The 21,988-nt window shown below is 40.9% G+C and overlaps 1 protein-coding gene across 1 annotated transcript in view; it reads right to left on the bottom strand.

Annotated features, from left to right (window-relative positions):
- The window catches only part of FGF2 (fibroblast growth factor 2), a 60,146-nt gene that overhangs the window by 18,963 nt on the left and 19,195 nt on the right, over positions 1-21,988 (bottom strand). The gene's annotated exons all lie outside the window — the stretch shown is intronic.

A 21,988-nucleotide genomic window follows, 5' to 3' on the forward strand; every position in this document is an offset into this window, starting at 1 on the left:
AAAAAACAGGTTCTGGGGCCAAGTAAATTTAGGAAATTCTTGGTTAAGTCAAGTTAACTCTTTATTGTCAAACTTCTCAGAACTTTGCCTCTCATAACCTGCATTATAAATCACCATAAGGGGATCAAGTACACAGTGTGTATAAAATGTGCTTGGGTCCCAGAACAAGTTTTTTCATAGGCTATTCTGTGGCCTATAAACGTATCTAGGACATTCTTGAGAGGAACAGAAAAAAGCAGTGAATATTCAAGATTTTAGAAATCAGAATAATATTATTTGGATAACATTAGAAACATTAAGTAAATTTAATTTTCCCAGGTGAACCCGGACAGCTAGGAAACATGGCACGAAAAGGCAATGTTTGAAAAATTCTGGAATTACTATTAACTTTGTTAGACATAATTATGTCATAGTAATTATGTTTTAAATTTTTTCCTATCAGGTAGAACAACATACGGGTAAAATGAGATATAACATCTGGGATTGGCTTTAAAATATTCCAGGAAAAAAATAAAATAAAATATTCCAGGAATCAGTATTTTTTTAATAAAATGGGTGGGATAAATAAAACAAGATTGATTAACCTATGTCAATAGTTATTAGAAGCATGGGAGTTCATTATTCTCATTACTTTATGAATGTTTGAGAATTTACATTTTTTATAAAAAGATATTTGTTGGACATTTAATGTCTGATTCTCCTCTGTACCAGTCACTCCAGGTGAAATTCTTCTACAGAATCTTAAAAGACAGTACAAAGTAAAAGGAATATAATCAAGACATGAAAACTAAAGGGAAGGGAAGCCCAAGATTTATTTTTAACAAATATAAGCAAAATTAATGATTATGAATAAAAATCCTTGTATATAGCTCTAAAGTGATGTAGATAAGCCGTATTAATTATGAATGCATTTGCATCTCTTTTTAACTCATATGGTTGTATAAATGCTTCTGAGGCAAGACTGCATAGTCAATCACTATACTTTTTTCCCAGCACTTTATCAATAAACTATAGCCTAGCTCAAGCCCACCATCTTATAAATGTGTATTACTGGTCATAAGGCAGATTATGGATATTAATGTGTGGTCAGTACCTGCAACTCAGTACCCAAAGTAAATGTCATCATTCACTTATTCATTGGCCTTTCACAGATTTCTTGGGATTCCACATTAGGATACTGTCATTTGATAAGCCACTAAAAAGTAAACACTAATTGTAGATGCCTGAAAAGTGTTTCCATTAACATATAACTATAAAAATATAAACTTTAAGGGTTTCCCTGGTGGCGCAGTGGTTGGGAGTCCGCCTACCGATGCAGGGGACACAGGTTCGTGCCCCGGTCCGGGAAGATCCCACATGCCGCAGAGCGGCTGGGCCCTTGAGCCATGGCTGCTGAGCCTGCGCATCCGGAGCCTGTGCACCGCAACAGGAGAGGCCACAACGGTGAGAGGCCCGTGTATCGCCAAAAAAAAAAGTGTATATATATATATATATATATATATATAAACTTTAAAAGTAACCAGAGCCTGAAACCAATAAGAAGCTGGAAAATCCACAAAATCATAGATTTTCTTTAAAAACCCATCAGAGCTGAGATGCAAAGAGACCTAAGTAAACTAAATTTCACATACAGATGATCCCTTCCCCCACCAAAAAGATGACCTGCTTCCATCTTTGACAGGAAGACGACTAACCCTATCAAAATGGGGAGTGTAAAGAAACCAGCTGAACTTTTACAAACTTCTAAGTGCTGCTGATGTGAAGAACTGGATTTCTAAGGAGCCCTAATCAAACAGCAATTCCATACCCACCTGCCAGTTCTCTCCTACAGAGCTTGCACCTAGTGCACAACCATCACACACCAGAGGCAGAGGACAGAACAGAAGGGCTAAGAGATCCTTCTGAAGCACCTAAGGCTTTGCTGAGTGCAAAGCAGCAGTCCACTGACAGCTGGGAGTGGAACAGAGCTGAGAGAGAGCCCTTTGAGAATCACTGAGCCTTCACCAAATGAAAAGCAGGATGAAGAGAGATCTTCAAAGACAATGGTAGATTTCAAGAGCAAGGATAATCCTGACCTACCCAAATAGTTAATAGCTGGGCTATTTTTGTCTTAGACAAAATGGAATATGAAAAAGTACTCAACCCAAAAGAAGGCAGAAGAAGAGGAACAGAAGGACAAAGAACAGATGGGGAAATTAGAAAACAAATTCCAAGATGGCAGATTAAACCCAACACATCAATAATTGAACTAAATGTAAATGAACTAAACACTTAAAGGAAAAATTGTCAAGAAGTTAAAAGGCAAAACCCAACTATCTTGTCTACAAGGAAAGCACATTAAATACAAAGATACAGGCAAGTTGATAGTAATGTGGGAAAAAAATATAAAATGTATAACCCTAATTATAAGAATGCTAGTATGGCTATATTAATATCTGATGTGGACTTCAAGGCAAGTAGTATAACTAGAGATGAACAAAGTTATTTCATAATGATAAGAGGGTCAGATACCTCAAGAAAACATAATAATTTTAAACATGTAGCACATAATAATAGATAATGTGCTATAATAATAAATTGCCTGAAGCAAAAATTGACAGAAGAAATAGATCAGTAAGTATATGGAATATAAGAATAATGTTATCAGCCAACCTGACCTGACTTTTTTTTTTTTTTTTTGAGATCAGGTAGGTTTCATTTACCTGAAACTTTAGTCTCTTCTTAACATCAATGTCATTTGAAAACTATGCTAAAAAAAATTAACTCTGCCAGCATGGTAAGTGATCCTATGCTTATTTGCCTAGTGGACTTGTACTATTGGTACCCCTGGTACTTTTGTTTTTTAACAGTCTGAGACATAATTCATGTATGATACAATTCATTTAAAGTGTACATACAATTCAGTGGTTTTTAGTATATTCACAGAGTTGTGCAACCATCACCACAATCAATTTTAGAACATCTTCATCATCCCACACCTCCTATGGTTCACCTCCTATGTCCCCAATACCACTAATCCACTTCCTGTCTCTATAGATATGCCTACTCTGGATATTTCATATAAATGGGATCATACAATATGTAGTCTTTTGTGACTGGCTTCTTTCACTTAGCATATTGTTTTCAAGGTTCATTCACATTATAGCCATGTATCAGTACTTCATTCTTTTTTATTGCCAAATAACATTGCATTGAATAGAGAGACCCCAGACATTTGGTTTGTTTCCAATTTTTGGCTATTATGAATAATGCTGCTATAAACATTAAAGTACAAGATTTTGTGTAGACATATGTTTTCATTTCTCTTGGGTATATACCAAGAAGTCAATATGGTAACTCTATGTTTAATCATTTGAGAAACTGTCAGACTTTTCCAAAGCAACCATTTCACATTCCCACTAGAAATTAAGGGTTCCAATTTCTCCACATCCAGGCCACATTTGTGATAATCCGTGGTGGTGTTTTTGTTTGTTTGTTTTTTCTATTATAGTCGTCCTAATTGGGTGTGAAGTGGTATCTCTTAGTTCTGATTTTCATTTTTCTGATGTTGAGTATCTTTTCATGCGTTTATTGGCTACTTGTATATCTACTTTAGAGAAATGTCTCTTCAGATCCTTGGCCCATTTTTTAGATTGTCTTTTTCTCATTGAGTTGTAAGAGTTCTTTATATGTTCTAGATACAAACCCTAATTAGATATCTGATTTGCAAATATCTTTTCCCATCCTGTGGCTTGTCTTTTCACTTCCTTGGTATTAATTATCCTTTGATGCATAAACATTTTTAATTTTCATGAAATCCAATTTATTGATTTTGTTTTTTCATTGCTTACGCATTTGGTGTCATATCTGAGAAACTACCGCCTAATCCAAGGTCATGAAGATTTACGCCTATGCTTTTCTCGTAAGAGTTTTAGTTTTACCTTTTCATTTAGGTTTTGATCCATTTTGAGTTAATTTTTGTATGTTGTATGAGGGTCCAACTTCATTGTTTTACATGCGGATGTGCCTAAATTGACACTTAAAGATCACTACACACAAAATCTGCAGAATATATATATTTTCAAGGAATACTCCCAAGAATAAATTATATGCAGGCCATAAAACAAGTCTCAATATACTTAACAGGGTTAAAATCATACAGAGTGTAATATGAGAAATTAATAACAATAAGATATCTAGAAAATCCCACAAATATTTGGAAATTAAGCAATACATTTCCAAGCAAAACACATATCAAAGAAATCACAAGGGAAATTAGAAAATATTTCTAATTGTATGATAATAAAAACTCAACATGCTTAAAGGGAAAGGTACAGCTTTAAGTGTTTATATTGGAAAAACAAAAAATCATGAAAATCTCAGCTTTTACCTTAAGAACCAGAAGAGCAAATTAAGCCTAAAGTAATAGCAGAGGGAATACATACTATGTAAAAATTACACAGTGGAATATATATATATTAGTAGAAAATAATCCCAAAGAGCTAACAGTTATTTCAGCGTAATAAGAGGAAAATAATATTTTACTTTCATACACTTTTTGATATTTAAAATTTTTTTCTCAGTTGAACACGTTACTTTTATAACAAGAACAATGTTAGCATTGTCAGAATTTTTAAATAATGTAGAATAAAATGCCAAGTGTATGCCATATTAAACATGAAATAATTGCAGTCATGAGTTCCAAGAGGGAAATTTCTCAATTAAAATCGATGTAAGAAATGTATCAATCAAAAGGAATGTGTAGGGCTTCCCTGGTGGCGCAGTAGTTAAGAATCCGCCTGCCGGGCTTCCCTGGTGGGGCAGTGGTTGAGAGTCTGCCTACCGATGCAGATGACACGGGTTCGTGCCCCGGTGCGGGAAGATCCCACATGCCGCGGAGCGGCTGGGCCCGTGAGCCATGGCCGCTGAGCCTGCGCATCCGGAGCCTGTGCTCCGCAACGGGAGAGGCCACAACGGTGAGAGGCCCGCGTACTGCAAAATAAATAAATAAATAAATAAAATAAAAAGAAAAAACAAAAAAGAATCCGCCTGCCAATGCAGGGGACACAGGTTTGAGCCCTGATCCAGGAAGATCCCATATGCCGTGGAGCAACTAAGCCCGTGTGCCACAACTACTAAGCCTGCACTCTAGAGCCCATGAGCCACAACTACTGAGCCCGCGCTCTAGAGCCCCTCAGCCACAATGACTGAGCCCATGTGCTGCAACTACTGAAGCCCGTGTGCCTAGAGCTCGTGCTCCACAAGAGAAGCCACCACAATGAGAAGCCCGTGCACCACAACGAAGAGTAGCCCCCGCTCGGCGCAACTAGAGAAAGCCCACGCACAGCAACAAAAACCCAACGCAGCCAAAAATAAACAAATTAAAAAATGTATTAAAAAAAGCAATGAGTAAACCTTGATGAAAGCAAACCAACTATAAAAATTACTGTAAGACCATAGGAGAAATTTTAACACTAACTGGATATTTTATACTTCTAAGGGAATTTTTTAATTTTTAGGCATGAGAATGGAACTGTAATTATTTTTAAAGGATCTTTTAGAGATACATATCAGTCTTTTAGAGATACATATCAATCATTTATGTATCTAATATGCACTAATACATACATATCACTTACGTAATAATTTATGTAGTCATTTTTCAAATGCTTTGATGAAATGACATGATGTCTCACATATAGTTAAAACAATCCAGTAGTAGGGAAGGGGGTAAAGAGCTAAGGCAGGTATAGATGAAACAAGACTGCGATGATAACTACTGAAGCTAGGTGATGGGTACATGGGGTTCATTAAATTGGTTCTATTTTTTGTACATGTTTGAAACTTTCTCTAATAAAAAATTGGGGAGGGGTATAAAAGAACAAAAAGTAACCAAGGCAGTTCATTGGGCAATTAATGTTAAATGTGGGTACCAACTTATTGAAGGGTATTGTCTTAGACCATTCAGGTTCCTATAACAAAAATACCATAGACTGGGTGACTTAAGCAACATTTCTTTCTCACAGTTCTGGAGGCTAAGGAATCTAAGATCAAGATGGCGTTAGATTCAGTGTCTGGTGAGAGCCCTTTTTCTGGTTCACAAACAGCTGTCTTCTCTCAGTGTCCTCACATAGCAGAAGGGGCTCTGTGGGGTCCCTTTTGTAGGGACACTGATCCCATTCATGAGGGCTCCATCCCCATGACATGACCAGTTCCCAAAGGCCCTACATCTCCTAATACCATTCCATCAAGGGTTTGGATTTCCACACATTAATTTGGGGGGCGGGGGGGGACGACACAAACATTCAGTCCGTAACAGGTATGAACACTGTGTTAATGTTCCAGAGACGGTCCTTGAGATACTTCTGGATTCTATGCAGTGTGAAATCTCAGCCAGTACTCAAGGACACTGGACAGCCACTGTTCCATACTGGACTGGCTTCACAGGGAGGAAAGCTACAATAAAATCATCAAACTTGGGATTTAGAAGACTCTGAACAAGCAAAGCCACTGGATCTTACGACCTAGAAAAGGCATAAACCAAAGACGTGTTTTGTTGGCTGGAGGAAGAGTGGGAAGAGGGTCTTCTTTAAAGGAGTGGTTTTAAGTATCAGGCACTTCAAGATAGGGAATGAAAGGAATTCTATTAAATTTCCACATAACGAATACAATGTAAAATTTTCCATACTTTTCAGGAAATGAAACAATAGACAAGCTAGCAAAAATTTGTTCTGAAAAATGGAGGATAACTTTGGATTACATTATCATCAACTCTTCTGAACCATAAAAATGATCTATTCCCTTCTGTGCCTAACCAGGGAAACTATTATCCTCAGCCTAGTTTCTGGAAATAGAAAATATTAATGTATACTTTTACATTTAGAATAAAGGTTAAAGCCTTGGTGTTCACCTTATATAAAACTAAACCCTATTTTAATACTTCAATCTAGCTGTTTATACACTTGAAAAGTGTCTGTCATAGCTATCCAAAAAGCAAAACAAAAATTGGTTTTCTCCATAATATTGATAATATGAAACTTGCCACCTAAAAAGTGCTTAATAAATGACTATAAAATAGAACATTCCTTTTTGTAGTATAAATAAGTACCAATTCTCTTGCATGCAGTGCGCTAGACTGTGGAATTACAATCTACCCTGGAAAACCTTCTGTGGTCATTCCCTTTTCCCTTCTCCCCTCAGTTTAGGATAGGAGTCCTCTCCTCTATACTCCTTTATCCTGCTTCCTCTACTCGGAACAATTTTGTACTCTACTTGTCTGGCCCTCTTTGCTTGTGAGCTTCTTGAGGGCAGGGAACTATATCCATCTCTGTATCCTGTGAGTTAACACAATGCCAGACACATAGAAGTCTCTTGTGAATGTCTGATGGATTGAAAGCATCTCACACGAGAAAAAGCAGCTAAAGGAACCATTGCAGCAATGTCCTTGGTGTCATACTGGAGCATTATACAGGTGCTATGAGACTACGGAAAATGACATATCTATTATTAGAGGGAAAATCAGAGAATCTTTCTAGGCGAGATGAGGTTTGAGCTAAGTTTTGAAGGATATGTAGGAGATAACCTCATGAACAAGGTATAGGGTAGGGAGACTAGATAGAATGATATTCCAGGTAGAATGTCATTTCAGGACTGAGGCACAAAACAGCCTAAACAGCCAAGTCCAAGACAGCTAGAGCAACAGGCAAAATCCAGACTGAGAAACCCCACAGGTCGGGGACTTCCCTGGGGGTCCAGTGGTTAAGACTTTGCCTTCCAATGCAGGGGGTGTGGGTTCGACCCCTGGTTGGGGAGCTAAGATCCCACATGCCTCGAGGCCAAAAAAAAAAAAAAACATAAACAGAAGCAATAATGTAACAAATTCAATAAACACTTTAAAAATGGTCCACATTAAAAAAAAAAATCTTTAAAGAAACCCCACAGGTCAAATAATCCAATTTCCTCAACAATCAGTTACTAGGGAGAAAAACAGATAGAAGGAGGACCTGAGACTAAAAAAGGCTTAAAACTGACATACTTTAAAAAGTAAACTAAAGCAGAATATTTAAGATGCCTATCAGTGTGATGAAACTATTAAGAAACGCAAAGAAGTAATTAAAGATCTATACACTTTTATTGGGGGGTCAGGGGACTGTGATTGAGACAGGGGACACACAGAGGGGCTTCTACGGCGACTGGCAAAGTTCTGTTCTCTGACCTGAGGGATGATTACAAAAATGTTCACCTAGTAATAACCCATTAAAGTACAAATTTGTTCTATGTGTTTTTCTGTATCTATGTTATATTTTACATTTTGAAAGTTTTTTAAATTAAAAAAAGAAGTCTACAATAAAAGACCTTTCTAAATTGGACGTTGAACACTGAGGTAGCCCCGGTCACTTCAGCACGCTGGAGACCACCCACTATATTCAGGTTTTGGATACACAGAAGTCAACAATTTTGATAAACATAGACTTCTGGTGGCTTTCTAATGTTGATATTAAATCCAGTAAGAGATGAACTTGGAAAAATACATAGTGTGTTATCCAAGTTTAAAATTCAACTTTTTTTTCTCTGCTGTAGCATAAAAACAAAAGCTGTAAACCACAAAATTGAAGAATCTCATCATTAGGCAAGATCTTAGGGGTCAATTGGTCCCATCACTATACAACTACATCTTAAATCCCATCTACAATATCCATGAGAAACAGTTGTCTAAGTTTTACTTGAAAATCTTTAGCAAAGGAGAATTTGCACAGTCTCTCTAAGATGATTTAGATATGTAAGCAAAGGAACAGAAACTCTGATCACAGTAAACTACTCAAATGTTCAAGTGCTCAGACCATTAATTAGCACTTGACACATTTAGTTAACAGAGTGTAACCAAAAAGCCGAACTAAACAATTTGCAACTCCTTTTTTGGAATTTCCTCCATGAATTTGTATCATTTTCTTTTGAATAGGCTCAAGGATGATAAATCTTTTTTTTTTTTTTTTTTTTTGCGGTACGCAGGCCTCTCACTGTTGTGGCCTCTCCCGCTGCAGAGCACAGGTTCCAGACGCGCAGGCTCAGCGGCCATGGCTCACGGGCCCAGCTGCTCCGCGGCATGTGGGATCTTCCTGGACTGGGGCACGAACCCATGTCCCCTGCATCGGCAGGCGGACTCTCAACCACTGCGCCACCAGGGAAGCCCAAGGATGATAAATCTTAAAATCACGAATACTAATTTGTTAGAGCAGTAAAGGACTTCAGAGATCATCCAGTGCGCCCTCCTCGGTTATAAATAAAGAAGCTGACATTTAGAGAGGCTTGTCCCCGGTGAAAGAATATGGTTTTGGGAAATAGACAAGTCAGTGTTTCTGAGAACAGTGAATACATTCATTCATTCATTCATGAACATTTACTAGTAACAGGTATGTGCCAGGTACTGTGCTAAGCAATAGGAAGCATAAAGGAAACTACAACATCAGTCTTTGACCTTGAACATACAATACTGTCGAGGAGAAGAGGGATGGTACACAGATAACTAGATGAGCTCCATAATGTCAGTGCCATGAGAGAAATTCACACAAGCTATCCAACAACGCTCAGAAGGTACACCTAACCCAGCCTGGGAGATGAAAGGTTTCCTGGAAGCAGTGACAACTGAATGGAGACTACAGGAATTAGCAGAGTTAGTCAGGAAAAGAGAGTAGGAACAACAACAACAAAAGCATCCTGACCTAACTTGCAAAGGAGAAAGGGACAGAAAGCATGGCACAGCCAAGGAATGTCAGGTACATGGGTGTGGCCAGCACAGAGTGAGGGGGCGGTGTGTACTGTGTGAGAGGGCATCGCGGGACAGGATGAGGCTGGAGAGGCCAGAGGCTCTGAAGACTATGTTAAGGAGTTTGACAGTATAAAAAAAGAAGAAAGAATGCGAGCTTTGCATGAAATAGGATGGAGAGAAGTTGATAAATATGTGAGACTTGAAGGAAAAAGAATTAAAAGTTAATGAAGGGAGACAGTGGAGGTAAGAAGGAGGCAGGGAAGGAAGAAGGAAGGAAAGAATGGTTTCTCTCTGGGCCACGGGTTTCTCTGCCTTGGATATTTGGGAGATTGTTGAGATGGGAAATACAGGAGGAGGGACAAGTTGGCAAGAGAAGATAATCAGATAAGTTCCCTTAAGACATATTGACAGTCTGTGGAAAATCCAGACAGAGATATCCAGAAGAGAGTCAGCTATATGAATCTGGAGCTCAAAAAAAGAAATCTATGGGCTTCCCTGGTGGCGCAGTGGTTGAGAGTCCGCCTGCCGATGCAGGGGACACGGGTTCGTGCCCCGGTCCAGGAAGATCCCACATGTCGCGGAACGGCTGGGCCCGTGAGCCATGGCTGCTGAGCCTGCATGTCTGGAGCCTGTGCTCCGCAACAGGAGAGGCCACAACAGTGAGAGGCCCGCGTACCGCAAAAAAATAAAAAAATAAAATAAAAAAGAAATCTATGCTGGAAATAAAGATTTGGTAATCATAGCAAACAGTGGCTACCTTGGACACACAGGCTGCTGCAAACCCACACAGGGAGATACAAAATGAGATCCAGAACAGTGTGTAACAGGCATGAAGTAAAGGGCAAAGGACGGAATCCTGCGACACACCAACATTTGCAGGAGGAGTAGAGGGTGTAGAGCCAGCAGAGCCTGGAAAAGAGTGGTCAGTCAAGCCAGCTCACGAGGGTAAGCACTGTGCACACACCTACACCCCCCCACACCTACACCCCCCCACACCTACACCACACACACACCCCTACACCACACACACCCCTACACCACACACGCGCACAAACCTACACCACACACACACACACCTACACCACACACACACCCCACCACCACACACACCCCTACACCACACGCACACCTACACCCCCCCACACCTACACCACACACCCACCTACACCACACACACCCACCTACACCACACACACCCCTACACCACACACACCCCTACACCACACGCACACACACCTACACCACACACCCCCCTACACCACACACACCCCTACACCACACACACCTACACCACACATGCGCACAAACCTACACCACACACGTGCACACACCTACACCACACACGTGCACACACACCTACACCACACGCACACACACCTACACCACACACCTACACCCACACACACACCACACACACCTACACCACCACACACACCTACACCAACACCACACACACCTACACCCCACACATGCACACACCTACACCCCCCACACCTACACCAACACCACACACACCTACACCACACACGTGCACACACCTACACCACACGCACGCACCTACACCACACACACGCACTACACACACCTACATGCAAACCTACACCACACACACGCACGCACACATGCACTCCTACACCACACACACCTACACCACACACACACCTACACCATACACGCACACCACTACACCTACACCCCACACACGCGTGCACACACCTACACCCCACACACACGTGCACACACCCGTACACCACACACACGTGTGCACCCGTACACCACACACACCTACACCCCACATGTGCACACACACCTACACCACACGTGCACACACCTACTCCTACACCACACACACGCGTGCACACACACACCTACACCCCACACACACATGCGCGCACACCTATACCACACACGCGCACAGCTACACCACACGCACAGATTTGGAAACTAAGGGACAAAACTGTTATTCTTTGTGGGTGGTACAATTTTCTGCATTAAAATTAAGAGACTAGATGCAAGGATTGGATACTGGAGCAAAAAAAGGGTGTCAGTGGAAGAAGTGGTGAAATCTAAGGTCTGTAGCTTAGTTAACAGTAATGCATCAGTATTGGTTTTTGGTTTTTTGTTTTTACTTTTGACAAAAGTGCCACAGTTATGCAAGAAGTTAACCTTAGGGAAAGCAGGGTGAAGGGTATAGAGGAACTCTATAAAATCTTTGCAACTCTTCTATAAATCTATAATTTTTCCTGAACAAAAAGTTTTTTGAAAGTCAAAATAAAATACAAATGAAGTACTGAAAATACTCCAGCAAGGTTGCTTGATACAAGTATAAAAATCAGTTGAGTTTCTGTTACCCACAACAAACTTTTAGAACACACAGTTATTTTTTTTAAAAAAAGATACCGTTTGAGACAATAACTAAAGGTACCAAGGACTTGTATGAAGAAAGTTATAAAAGTTTATTGAAAGTCATTCTGAAAAGACTTAAAAGGGGAGCTATGTGTGCTTACCAATGGGAAGACTCAATATAGAGTCACTTCTCCCCCCATGTAGTCTATACATTTAATGAACCCCCCAAGAGTGGCCAGAAGTAGAAAACCAGGGGAGAGTAAAAACCAACCGAAGACAGAATCTCAAGTGGGACCTTTAAAAAGACCTTCAATGTCAAATGGTACAAAAGAAGTCCGGTAATATAGGACTGAAAAGTAATCACTGGATTAACCACAGGAAGAATTTGAGAACAGTTAATGCAAACAACTTCTTCAAGAATTCTGACTGAAATAAACCACAGAAATTAAATTGTAGTACTCAGAAAAAATAACATGGTGTCAAATGCACACATTTTGGACAAATTGAACAAATTTCAGACAGAATTGGACTCATCAGGCTTCACCACTTACTAGCTGAGCTTACCTCTTCACCTGCACAATGGAAAATAATTGCTATTGCACAAGGCTATAGTGAAAATTAGATATTAGATCTCTCTCTCTGCATATGTAAAAGTTTTAGTATAGCCTTGTAATCATCTATGTAACCATCATAGATGTTGGCCTCCTACTCTACACCTGCTTCTTCCTATTGCTTTGTTTTGAGATTCAAGGATTCTATGATGTGTTAGGAAACCTTATACTTGATCTAGGACATGAGGATATCTAGAAAAGGGCAAGTATGATCTACAAAATGCAGAGGCATCTTTCAGTAATGTCATTTATGCTGTACATAATGTCGTACCCTACTGAGGCTGACTCTACCTATGGCAAATAAATTTATAGTTTCACTGTTCTCAAGGGAAGTAAACTAAATGGTACTTACTGCAAAGAAGACACAGACCTTATACAATTTCTCCATCTATTATCCTGTGTTTATTATTCCTTCATTTGACAAAATGGTATCAGTTGCCTCATGTGTCTGGAGCTAGAAATACAACAGTAGCCAAGATCTACAAAGTCTGTGCCCTCATGGAGCTTACATTCTGGTGGCAACTACATGGTGTTTCTTTAGTTGGGCCAGCATTAATGTTATTTCTCATTTAAATAATTTTAAGCTTAAGCAAAGTGAAACTCTTAATTCAGTACACAAAAATAATCGGAGAGAAGTTGCCTAATACTATATTACAAAGTTCACTATATGGATCGACCGCTGACAAGCACTTATATTCCTGACATCCTGTTCTGAGAACAGTGTACACATTTTAATTTCTTACTTACCGTTCAAAACAAACATATTAATTTAAAACTTGGTGGTACGGTGTGTTAGCTTTCCAGTATAATTACGTTTTTGAGTCAAAAAGTCACTGAGTCAGGTTTAGTAGTCTCCTTGGAACAGAAATTACTGAGTAACTGATAACTAAATTCCAAGGCATAACCCACTGGTTTATTTTCTTCTGTCAGGAATCATCCAATTTAATGCTGAAGACCAAGCACTGAAAACTTTTTAATGCAGATAACTGACAAAGGAGTGTATATAACAAAAGAAACTCATTTGCTAAAAATGAAAAACTTTAAATCTCCATATATATGGGGAATACCAGAGGTAATAATCAGATAGATTACAAAGATCAGAAACCTAACTTTATTTATTTATTTATTTCCTTTTTTGTTTGTCTAATTTGACTAACGAGCTTCACACTGACTCTCTCCTTAAACTTTCTTTTTTTTTTGCGGTACGCGGGCCTCTCACTGTTGTGGTCTCTCCCGTTGCGGAGCACAGGCTCCGGACGCGCAGGCTCAGCAGCCATGGTTCATGGGCCCAGCCGCTCCGCAGCATGTGGGATCTTCCCGGACCGGGGCACAAACCCATGTCCCCTGCATCGGCAGGCGGACTCTCAACCACTGCGCCACCAGGTAAGCCCCTAAACTTTCTTTTTTTATCATTTCCTTTTGCATATCATCCCAGAAACCAAAAACCACACATTCCATTCTTCTCACAACTCAACTGGCTGGTTAAAGTTTATAGATAAGAATATTAGACACACACACAGTTCTACAAATTCTTAGCAACTCCTCAGTTTGCAAAGAAGGTTAAAGTTAGACATAATATGAAAGAAAGAGAAATAGGAATGAAGAAAGGAAGGGAGGACCTTAGAAATCCATGAATTCTTTCATTACTACTCAATCAGGACATGGCTTTATGAGTCCATTAAATCTTTCTCTGTATCAAGCCTTATATCCACAAAGTAGAAACTGTTTTCATTGTGGGACTTAAGACTACCAATGGTGACAAAATATTTAAAACAGTTTAAATAAAAATAAGTGTAATAGGGGCTTCCCTGGTTAAGAATCCGCCCGCCAATGCAGGGGACGTGGGTTCGAGCCCTGTTCCGGGAAGATCTCACATGCCACGGAGCAACTAAGCCACAACTATGGAGCCTGAGCTCTAGAGCCCATGAGCCACTACTACTGAAGCCCGCGCGCCTAGAGCCCGTGCTCCACAACAAGAGAGAAGAGTAGCCCCAGCTCACTGCAAATAGAGAAAGCCTGCGCTCAGCAACGAAGACCCAACGCAGACAAATAAAAATTTTTTTAAAAGTAAGTGTAACATAATATGTCTGAAATACCAAATTTCTCGCCAGTTACGTCTAAGCCATATCATTTAACTTCTGCAATAAAATTTTTTTTTAATGTACAGTTGATTTATGCCAAAGACAGGGCTGTTACAAGCAATTCCAATCCATAAAAACCTGCAGAAATCAATTTTCTCCAATATCTCCTCTACTGGATCTCATACTTCATGTCCTAAAGTGGAAGCGTTTGAGGGAGCTGAGCTACCTCAAGAGCAAGTGTAACACAGGCCCGAACAGCTGTAGACATTAGACGATTCCTGATTCTTCTAATAACACAATGGCAATGGCTTTTACTTTGTAAGTGGCATCAAATAATGAAGTCATACTGATAGCAAGAAAGAGAGAAAGACTATCTGGCACCTTGTGGCATTCCAGAAACTCAAAGTGCAATACAGGGTTAACGCAGAGCTGCACAGCAGCAGAGAGAACTTCAAAGATGGAGAGAAAAGGAAAGAGTTCAAAGTCTCAACACCCATCAGTAAACAATCACAACAGGTTGACAGGTGGAGAAAATAGAATACCTCCTCTCACCCTTTCCACAGCTACCAGGGGCCCCAGACAATATCTGACTATTGTAGTGTCAGGGAGAGTGCAGAAATGCCTCCCACCCAGGTCATTTCTTGGCCTGCTTTGAAGCGGTGTGTAATTCAGGAGGGAAAATTCCGTCAACCTTTGGCAGGGGCATTTTCTGGCAATGGCTGCAGTAGCGACATCTTAGTGAGCTGGATTTCAGGACCAGACGCTGTCTCCTGGCATAGAACCCCAAGTCAACTCTGAGGGCACACAGGTATAAACAAGTACCAGCTTCCACCTACAAAAAGTCCTCAGCCCTACATAAGTGTTAAAGGCTATTTTCTTCCCAGAGACCAGCTGTGGGAGAAATGGTTCTAAAAATAAGAGGGCCACAAAATTACAGAAAGGGAGAATAGATTGGCAGTTGCCAGAGGTGGGATTGGGGGAATGAGTGTGGCTATAAAAGGGCAACCTGAGGAATCCTTGTGATGATGGAAGTGTTCTGTGTCTTGGCTGTGTCGACGTCAATATCCTGGTGTGATACTGTAAAAGGTACTGCAAGATGTTACAATTGGGGAAAACTGGGCAAAGGGGACATTGAATCTCTATTACTTCTTATAACTGTATGTGAATCTAAAATTACCTCAAAGTTTTTTTTAACTAATTTTAAAAATATCAACCAACTAGTTCAAAATCTCATCTAGTTTAATAGTCAATATTTGAAATATATGCTTTAAGATACAAAGAATTATTTAAGAGAGAAAAAAAGCCAAGTAATGTAAAGAAGATAGACTCCTCTAGATATTATTTTTACTCTAAGTTCCGTTTCCATGGCAGAATAGAAATGGACGTAATTGAGAACCCACAGGTGGAACAGCCCATAGACCAAATAATTTGCCTCCAATGTATGCAGGTTTTTCCATTCTACAACTTGTTCACTCACTATGAGTGCAGTCCTATCTGGGCTCATGGAATAAAACACAATACAACACAGTACAAAGATCTGATGCAAAGTTTCAGTTAACACTCCATTTTTATGATTTTACTCTAATAGTCATGGGGAAAATATGAAATGATTCTAAGATGAATCACTGTTTGAAAATTCTTTTTTTTTTTTTGATCGCTTATTCTACTTATCAGATTCTCAATTATTCAGAGGCTCACTACATGGTCTATGGGCTATTGTGCCACCATGGGTTCTCAATTTCTTCCATTCTCTATTCATAGCCTCTGAATACTCCCATTAGATGGTGAGGGAACAGCAGGCAGAGGAAAGAAGGATGAAGTTCAAATACCACTTTTGCTACCTGTTTGTGGCCATATTAAAAAGTTAGGCGGTGGAAGGAGGTTATGTAAAGGTTATATAAAGACAAGACAGAAAGATTCTGTATGCCTCAGATAGCTGAATGTTATAGAGCATTACATTTTTAATCAGTAAAAGAACGCTGAGAACTGCTCTGGTGACCCCAGAACATGTGGTCACTTCCCATTTCTTCACATTTCCTATAATGTTACTGAATAAACAGGATGTGCACTGGCTCCTGAGGCCAGCATCTGTGCTACTTATGAGAAGACGTCTTCCAGCAGAGGCCTTCCGAAGCTGGAGGTGGAAGCACCGGGTTTCAGAATTGCTGCTCTGTTGTCTGAGGAGACCAGCGGCAGACAGGCCCCTGAGGAAGTCAACAGCCTAATATGGACCAAATTGTTCAAAGTCAGACACATCTTCAGTCAGGGGCAGCCCCTGCTATAGGCTGAAAACTATTTTCACTGAAAAATAACAGCTGATGTTTCTAAATTTTAGTTCTATAATATAAATCAATTCTTGAAAAATCTTTATCAACTCCTTTGGTTTGTCTCAGAGTGAAGAGTTCAGCATTCAAGGAGCACTGCAAATACTTGTACTAAGGAGCACTGCAAATACTTTTGTACTAAAAGCAGGGTAGCAAACTCAAAGGCCTACAGGGACCATGTGAGTAACAGACAAGAGAGAAGCACCTTGGTGATAAGGTTAGGAGAAGCAGGGAATAGTGGGGACCGTGATAAACCATAGAACATATACCCCTCCCAACCGATGGGGCAGCCACTACTCAGTATCGGCCAGGTGCTTGCACGTGCGCGCGCGCGCGCGCACGCACGCACACACACACACACACACACACACACACACACAGAGTTGTGACTGGAATTTGGCTTGTGGATCACCAATCTGAAATCCCTGTTTCAAAGGCTATTAACCTGGCCAGAGTGCCCTGAAATCACAAGAAGCTCAGATAGGGAGTAATAGCAAAAGTATAAACTGCCTCTAACAAGTATTTCCGCAACCAATCCAACATACCCAAGAGACAGAGCACCTCCTGATTACAGCCTTTTCTTGGCGATTCTTTCTACCTTTTGGAAATGCTTCTTGGATGATCTGAGAGAGCTGAGGTGTCTCTCAAAGCTAAGCGCCCCACGGAGATAATGCAGCCAGCTTGGCTGGTCCCGCGCCTGCCCTAGGGGTGAATATGCCAATTAGCTATTTGTGTTCCTGGCACTTCTTTCTGGATTGAGGAGTTCACATTCATCCTCAAACATCACACAATTCAGGCAGCTCCAGAACAGAAAACAGAGCAGCAAGTGTGTGCCTGGGAAAGGAGGAGCTTCGGGGGAAAGGCGAGGGGGGCACAGGGTGGAGGAGGGGGGCTGCCCAGAGTGTTGCAGCTATTTAACTGCACTCTCCACACAGTCATTCTGTTTGACTGGTAAAATCATTAGGAAAACACCTTTCAAAGCAGGCTTAAGACAAGAGAGTTTTATTTGACCCTCATGAAAATAGCCTGGGCGGCACGTCTCTCGGTCAATGACGAGCTTTACTGAGGCCTTCACTTTGGAAAACCCTGATGGCAGCCAAGAGCTCGAGGCCCATCTCCAAAACTTCTGAGGAGGCCCTCCCAAGGAAAGCTCTCCCCTGCATCCCCTGCATGACATAGCTGGGTGGACTCAGTAGGAAGCTGGAAACGGCCCCTCTGCCTGAAAGTCTCCAAGAAAGAAACAGGGCCCCTTCTTCGGCTGTGCTGGGAAGTTAACGGAATAACTTTAAAGGAATAATGGGGTCATAGTAAGAGAAGAGCATGGCTCTACCTCAAAGAACGCAGCTGCCTTGAAGTCCAGGTTCATAAAGTTAAGTGGACTACTCTGGAGTTCAGTTCTTTGAAATAGGGTATTTGAAACTGTGGCTGAAAGTTGGCGGAGTGGGAGAGATTCTTCCAGTATGTTTGCCATTTCCGTACACGATATCTCAATTACTGAGGTTAAATACTATCGCTGGTTTCACAAAAATACGACGCCTCTGGAATGGAAAGGAACAGTATCAAATTAATGTCAGGGATTAACTGAATATGCTTGTTCAACTTCCTCAGGTTAATGCCTCTCTATGTTTATCACTTTATAATGTTGTTCCCTCATATGAACAGAAAGTTATTCTTTCAAAGTCCAATTTTTAAATTTTTATCTGACCCAAAAGGTTTATAGATCTAAAAAATAAAAAATGTAATAGGTTTCTCTTCCCATGTTCCTAACATGTTTTATACTCTCCACCTACAGAAGAAACAGGTGCTCTCATTGTGCCGTGTAACTAGCTAAGTAAGCCTCACTCATCCCCGCCTCGGTCAGCGTCTAGAGCACATGTACTGAGTGCTGAACAAATGTCTATTTTTAATGGTGAAGATAATTCATGGAACTGCCTTCTGCATCTCTCTCCATTCAATATAAGAGAACATACAGGGGGCTTCCCTGGTGGCGCAGTGGTTGAGAGTCCGCCTGCCGATGCAGGGGACGCAGGCTCGTGCCCTGGTCCAGGAAGATCCCACATGCCGCGGAGCCGCGGAGCGGCTGGGCCCGTGAGCCATGGCCGCTGGACCTGCGCGTCCGGAGCCTGTGCTCCGCAGAGGGAGAGGCCACAACAGTGAGAGGCCTGCATACCACAAAAAAAAAAAAAAAAGTTACTGCAGCCATACACGTGTAAGATAATAAGGATATGCACGTTGAAAGCGGCAGTGAGGACAGAGAACAAAGGAGTAAACACCAGGGTTTCATGAGGTCTGGATTTTGGTAAAACACAAAAACAAGAAGGGGGGAAAAGTTATGTTTAGGTTTTCAACTTGGAAATAAGGAAAAGTGATGCAATAATTTGGGAAGAAAGTTGACAAAATGAGGATATCCAGTTTATGATCCAGCACCAGCTTCCTGCTCATCAAGGAGAACGATGAATCGCTTATTTGATTGGAAGTGAATTAGTTACGTTCAAGCTTACAGAGTGACATCCAAGTGAAGCTGTTTTCCAGACAGTAGGGGTTTGGAAACTGGATGTGGTAGAGACTTATTTTGGTGGCTCCAGTGAACCACACCTCTTGATAGTCATACCTTGTGTAGCCCCTCCCATATTGACTCTAGTCTTGGGCCATGTTGCCTGAATTTAGTCAATGGGACGTTAGCAAACATGACGTGAACAGTGCTTACAGACGGGAGCTCTGGTCTTGCGATCCAGCCTCTAGGTAAAGAAGCCCAAGCTAGTCTCATGGAGAGACCACGTGGAGAAAGGAACACATCACTGGAGTTTCAGTTACCCTGCCAAGGCACCAGACACCTAAGCAAAGCCATTTTAGGTATTCCTGTTCCAGCCACCATTTGACTGCCGCTGCTACGCTAGCAGAAGAACCATCCAGCTGAACGACAGTCCATACACAGAATCGTGAGAAATAATAAAGTGGTGATTTTAGAGCATTAAATTTTGAGATGTTTGTTACACAGCAATAGATTTCTCAAGCACTGGAGGACAGACGAGATATAAGTCTATAAAAGGGAGCCTTAGGAACAGTAAACAGCAGTCACAGTTAACACTCACTAAGGGCTTACTATCTGACATATCAATACCACATTATTAACACGGGGGCTATTCTTAGCTAGCATCCCTGCTTGGCAGATGAGGAAACTGGTATTTAAAGAAACGAAGTAATTTCACCCAAGATCATACAACTAGAAAGGCACAGCTGAGACCTAAACCCAGGTCTACCTGTTGCCTGCACAAATGTGAAAGACAAGAATGACCTTAACAGAGGAGTGAGAATAAAGGGGAGAGGGGGCCGGGGGTAGGACCAGGGCAGAAAGAACAACGACTTGATTACAGTTTTGCACTTTTCTCTAATTCAATAGCTGTTCAACACAGTCTAGTTAGGGAGTGAATCAAATCTAGCCCCTATGTAGAAAGCCAGCTCCTGTTGTCGTTCTCCCTCTGCACTGAACTCTGGTAACGGCAGGTGTCCCCTACAGCCACGTGTACAGTCACTGGTTGCCCCCATACGTCTTTTGCTTTAAGATCATCACTGGCCATCTCCAGGGACATGCCTGACACGAAGTGCCCTGTTTTCTGGGTTCACACGCTTTTTTCCTTTGGCCATGCCTATTTCTGATGATATTATCAGCCCTTCCCCACAACCGATTGTCAAAACCCTCCAGCAGAATTTGAGTCAAAAATCCTTAGCGCTTGGCCCTTGGAAATCATCTAGTGCAGACTTTTCAGTTCAAGATAAGGAAGCAGAGTCCCAGGCTGGTGGATTGCTTTGCCCAAGATCACCTAAGGACCCAGGGTCAAAAGTCAGCGGTCCTAACCCTCCTTCTCTTGCTGGCTGCAGAGCCAAACTGCCCTGAGAAGCATGTCACTCTATTATTTTCTCATCTGCCATTCTTCAAGAAATAGCTGGTTGAAATAACGCTGAAACTGTGCCTTGTTCCAAGCAATGAGTTGTGTGATGATGGAGAGGGTAGGGGGAAAACCGGCGAATCGAGAAAAATACCAAGAAGTAAGGGAATTTATCTCCCCAAAGAAAATCTTCTTATACTGTGTCTTCTTATTCCTCTTAATAAAAAGACAAAGAGTTAATTGCTATAGTTTATAAAGTTTTAAAAAAAAAGTCACAAAAGTACACAAATAGCAAAGCAAATAGCATCTGGCTCTAGTACTCACACTTCGATCCCAAAAAAGGAGCCTAGAATCATAACTGTTGAATGTATTTCCTTTCTCTGTGCCACGGAAAGTCATCATTTTGTTTTCTTTTGCTCCTTTCTCCTTCCCAGAGATGGAATACCTCTCTGAAGAGAATGCCAAGAGCCCACAAAACTAATTACTCAGGAGTTTTGAATATGAAAGTCTGTTTCAACCTAAATCTTCTCTTGCATATTCCTGGGTGTGTGTTTGTTTTTCTTCTCTTTCTTCCTTTCCCTCTTCACTTTCTACCTCCCTTGCCCTGTCTGCTCCCCTGATTTCATTTATCCTTTCTGCTTCCTCCAAAAGGTATATGAGGTTACTAAAAAGAGAAAAAAAAAATCAGACATCTATAAAGGCATCCACCATTATCTCGACATTATTTTTAGAGGAATAGGAAAGGCTTTAGGCACAGAAAGTGATTCTTCTTGAGATGCTCTGAATGGAAACCTCTTATCTCAGGCATGGAAGGGAGTCACCCTCCCATGTAAACTGTTCCAAGACCAGACACAAAATACAGCTCACTTTGTTCAACTCATACCTTTTACTGCAATTATCTTTCCCCCCCCCCCAAGAATTTCTAAAGTATTTTACTTTCTATCTCTATGGGAACGGTGATTTTCACATGAAGAAAAGATTATTCAGAATCTAG

This window comes from Pseudorca crassidens, chromosome 4, assembly GCF_039906515.1.
Source record: "Pseudorca crassidens isolate mPseCra1 chromosome 4, mPseCra1.hap1, whole genome shotgun sequence".
NCBI classification, from domain to species: Eukaryota; Metazoa; Chordata; class Mammalia; order Artiodactyla; family Delphinidae; genus Pseudorca; species Pseudorca crassidens.